Genomic DNA, 5,084 nt, shown 5'->3' on the forward strand with positions numbered 1-5,084 from the left:
GGAGATGGTGTTTCTGCATGTTGGTCAGGCTGGTCTCAAACTCCCAACCTCAGGTGATCCAACCACCTTGGCCTCCCAAAGTGCTGGGATTACAGGTGTGAGCCACTGCGCCCAGCCCGGTTTATATTCTTACCAGCAGTATATGAGATTTTTATTTATGTTGTTCCATATCCTCACCAACACTTGGTATTGCCAGTCTCTTTAGCCATTCTGCTAAGTGTGAAGTAATATTTCATTGTGGTTTTAATTTGCATATCCCTGATTACTAATGAGATGGAAATACCAACTGTATATTGGCTATTTGTATAGCCTCTTTCGTGAGATGCCTGTTCAAATTTCTTGGCTCTTTTTTTTTTTTTTTGAGACGGAGTCTCGCTCTGTCACCAGGCTGGAGTGCAGTGACACGATCTCGGCTCACTGCAAGCTCCACCTCCCGGGTTCACGCCATTCTCCTGCCTCAGCCTCCCGAGTAGCTGGGACTGCAGGCATCCGCCACCACACCCGGCTAATTTTTTGTATTTTTAGTAGAGATGGGGTTTCACCATGTTAGCCAGGACAGTCTCAATCTCCTGACCTCATGATCCGCCCACCTTGGCCTCCCAAAGTGCTGGGATTACAGGCATGAGCCACCACGCCCAGCCTCTTGGCTCTTTTCTATTAAGTTGCCTTTTTCTCAGAGATTTGAATATGCTTTTTATATATTCTAGATAACAAGCTCTCTGTCATGTATGTGTTACAACAAAAGTGTCCTGCTCTTGCCATTCTACTTCCTTGTCGTTAGCATAGTTTGTGTAGTATTTAGGAAATCTTTGCCTGTCTAACCTAAGGTCATGATAATTTTCTTCTATGCTACCTTCTAGAAGCTTTATTATTTTATTAATACTTTTCATATGTAAATCCATAAAATCCACCTGAAATTGATTTTTGTGTATGGTGTGAGGTTGGGATCACAATTAGTTTTTTTTGTTTGTTTTTTACTGTAGAAATACCCATTTCTCTCAGCAACATTTATTGAAAGGACCATCCTTATTTCTCTGCAGCATTGCCTTTGTCTAATTTAAGTGTCCGTATATATGTGGGTCCATTTCTAGACTCTGTTTTGTTCCATTGGACTGTTTTTCTTACTACCCTTGTGCCAGTCTTTGTTTTACCCCTACCCTTATACTTTCAAGTCTTGATAGAGTCAGTCATCCCACTTTCTCATTTCTTTTCAGGACTGTCTTGTTTCTTGGCCTTTTGCATTTTCATATAATTTTTAGATCAACTTGTCAATTTCCACACACACAAAAAAAAGTTTTGAGATACTGATTGGGATTGCCTTTCATCTACTGATTACTTTGGATGGAATTAACATTGTTATAATATTGACCTTGTTTACTTCTAATCTATGATCATGGAATGTCGTTCATTTCTTTATTTAACTTTTGAGACAAGGGTCTTGCTCTGTGGCCCAGGCTGGAGTGCAGTGGCATGATCATAGCTCACTACTGCCTCGAACTCCCAGGCTCAAGCAATCCTTCTGCCTCAGCCTTTTGAGTACAGGCATGCATCACCACACCTAGCTAATTTTTAAAAACTTATAGCAGAGACAAGGTCTCACTATGTTGCCTAGGCTGGTCTCAAACTCCTAAGCTCAAGCAGTCTTCCCACCTTGGCCTCCCTGAGTGCTGGGATTATAGGCATGAACCACCATGTCCCACCTCTTTCATTTATTTACATTATCTCTAATTCTTCTCTGTAGAAGTTTTACTTCTCTGGTATTAGATTTATTTCTAGGTATCTGGGTTTTTTTTGTTTTTTGAGATGGAGTCTCGCTCTGTCGCCCAGGCTGGAGTGCAGTGGTACAATCTCGGCTCACTGCAACCTCCACCTCCTGGGTTCAAGTGATTCTCCTGCCTCAGCGTTCCAAGTAGCCGACATTAACAGGCATGCGCCACCACACCTGGCTAATTTTGGAGTTTTAGTAGAGACAGGGTTTCACCTTGTTGGCCAGGCTGGTCTCAAACTCCTGACCTCAAGTGATCCACCTGCCTCTGCCTCCCAAAGTGCTGGGATCATAGGTATGAGCCACAGTGCCTGGCCCTAGGTATATGGTTTTGATGCTGTTATAAATAGTGCCTTCAAAATGTGATTGACTGTGCCGGTGTGTAGAAATACAACTGATTTTGTATTCAGAAAGTTCGCTAAATCTGTATGTTCTTTAGGATTTTAGTACATACACTCATGTCTATGATAATGAGTTTTTCCTTTCCTCTGCAGTCTTATTCTTTTTATGCCTTACTGCACTTGGCTAGGACTTTGAGTTGAATAGACATGATAATAAACATCTTTGTCTTGTTATATCTGAAATGAGTGTGTATGTACAGTCAGTGAAGTAGAGGAGTAATACTTTTTTCCCCTAATTGTTAAACCAGTTGTCCAGTTGTCTTCCAGTCCTAGCTAATCATTACAGTCACCTTTGGCATTTCTTTTTTTTTTCCTTGGTAGAGAAGAGACCTCACTATGTTGCCTAGGCTGGTCTCAAAACTCTTGGGCTCAAGTGATTCTCCCACCTTGGCCTCCCAAAGTGTTGGGATTATAGGCATGCACCACCACACCTGGCCAATTTTTGTATTTCTAGTAGAGATGAGGTTTCACCATGTAGGCCACACTGTTCTCGAACTGACCTCAGGTGATCCTCCTGCCTCAGCCTCCTGAAGTGCTGGGATTACAGGTGTGAGCCACCTCGTCCGGCCCCTTTGGCATTTCTGACCCTTGCTTGCTCAGTGATGTGTATCCCTTAGTGTCTGGAGCACATTGTGAACAAAAATGCAAGGTTTATGTTTTTGTTTCAATTTTATTACTTTAACTACAGATAGGGTTTTTCTGTGTTGCCCAGGCTGGTCTGAAACTCCTGGGCTCAAGCAGTTCTCCTGCCTCAGTCTCCCAAAGTGCTAGGATTACAGGCGTGAGCCACTGCACTCGGCCATCTATGTGCTTTTAAAGTTCCACAGGTGGCTAGGCACAGTGGCTCACGCCTGTAATCCTAGCGCTTTGGGAGGCCAAGGTTGGCAGATCACAAGGTCAAGAGATCAAGACCATCCTGGCCAACATGGTGAAACCCCATCTCTACTAAAACTACAAAAATTAGCCTGGTGTAGTGGCATGCTCCTGTAGTGTCCCAGCTACTCAGGAGGCTGAGGCAGGAGAATCGCTTGAACCAGGGAGGTGGAGGTTGCAGTGAGCTGAGATCGTGCCACTGCACTCCAGCCTGGCGACAGAGCAAGACTCCGCCTCAAAAAAAAAAAAAAAAAAGTTCCACAGGTGACTGAGCAGTGTGTGAGAACCAGCGAGGTAGTGTCAGGGATCTGAAGTGATTGAAAATGCCGCTTATATATTCAATCCTTGGATCCCTTTGATGAATTTTTGTATTCTGCTCTTTTATATCCGTGTAATCCCATGTTTTTTAAACCACTGTGCTCTGGCCTTTCTTGCTGTTTGAGCATAACTTCAACTGTTATTGCCGTGAGCAGTTTTCTCAAGCTCCTCCCAGGCCCAGCTTCCTGATGGTAGCCTCACTGAACTGTTCTGCTGCTTACCACTTGTCTGAAGCTTCCCCTTTTCCCTTTTTGAACTCTTATTAAGCATTGTTGGCTTCCTGTTTGTACTTATATGATGTAGCTGGTACTGGGTAAGAAATCACTAGCAGCTTTTCTAGTAGGAAAGACGGTCTGAGGTGACAGTTTAGTGGCTTTGTAATTAGGCTCAGCACTTATGAGACTATTTGCAGCGTCCACTCTGTGCCAGCTACTTTGCTGCTGGTCTGTGGAGGAAGCAGAGATGAAAACACCATCTTTGCTGTCAAGAACTTGCCTGGTGGAAGAGGCAGATGTATGGATAATCATCACATGATGATAAATGCCATCGTTGCTGCAAAAGTCATAAATGTTATGACAGCGGGTTTTTCTTGTTACTTTTGTTTGTTTGTTTCTTTTTGAGACGGAGTCTCGCTCTGTCGCCCTGGCTGGACTGCAGCGGCACGATCTCGTCTCGCTTCAAGCTCCGCCCCCTAGGTTTACGCCATTCTCCTGCCTCAGCCTCCTGAGTAGCTGGGACTATAAGCACCCGCCACCACGCCCAGCTAATTTTTTGTATTTTTTTGTATTTTTAGTAGAGATGGGGTTTCACTGTGTTAGCCAGGATGGTCTTGATCTCCTGACCTCGTGATCCACCCCGCTTGGCCTCCCAAAGTGCTGGGATTACAGGCGTGAGCCACTGCGCCTGGCCATGACAGCGTATTTTTAAAATGAAGTTAGTAAATTAAAATCGAAAATTTAATGGAAGCAAGACTAAATTAGTTTACTGGGTTATCTTCTTTAATTTACTTGTATCCTTTCCATAGACAGTCTAGCACAGGTTTGAATGTGTCCTGGCTCTTCATTACTGAGGCTAACGTTCCACCTAATATATGCAAAAGTGTGTCCATCCCTTCTACCTTTATTCACATTCCATTACTTTTATAGACTTTTCTTTTTTTGCTTTCATAATTAATACTGGCTGTTGACTTTCTTTTCAGGGGTCTTTCTTCACAAACAAATTTTTTTCATTTTCTTTTTCTTTTCTTTTTTTTTTTTTTTGAGACAAGGTCTCACTCTGTCACCCAGGCGGGAGTGCAGTGGGGCAATCTCAGCTCACTGCAGCATCCTGAGTAGTTGGGATTACAGATGCAAACCACCACACCCAACTGATTGTTCAATTTTTTGTAGAGACGGGGGTCTCGCTATGTTACCCAGGCTGGTCTCAAACTCCTGGGCTCAAGCAATCCTCCCACCTTGGCCTCCCAGCATGCTGAGAATACAGGCATGACTAACCATTTAACCATAAAAAATATTTTTTTTAGTCACTTAAAAAGAGACTTCGTCGTGTTGAGGGTCAGATGCTAAGTTATCAGCAGGCTCAGTCATGTCTCTCTTGATTTTTAGCTCTGGAGGAGAAGTGGCCCCAGTTCATCACCCTTCTCTAGCCCAGCCTCGTCCCGCTCCCAGACACCGGAGAGGCCAGCAAAGAAAATAAGGTACTCTGCGTTCTGCAGTTTTCATTTGCTG

This window comes from Hylobates moloch, unplaced genomic scaffold (genome assembly GCF_009828535.3).
Source record: "Hylobates moloch isolate HMO894 unplaced genomic scaffold, HMol_V3 SCAFFOLD_1, whole genome shotgun sequence".
Lineage (NCBI taxonomy): Eukaryota > Metazoa > Chordata > Mammalia > Primates > Hylobatidae > Hylobates > Hylobates moloch.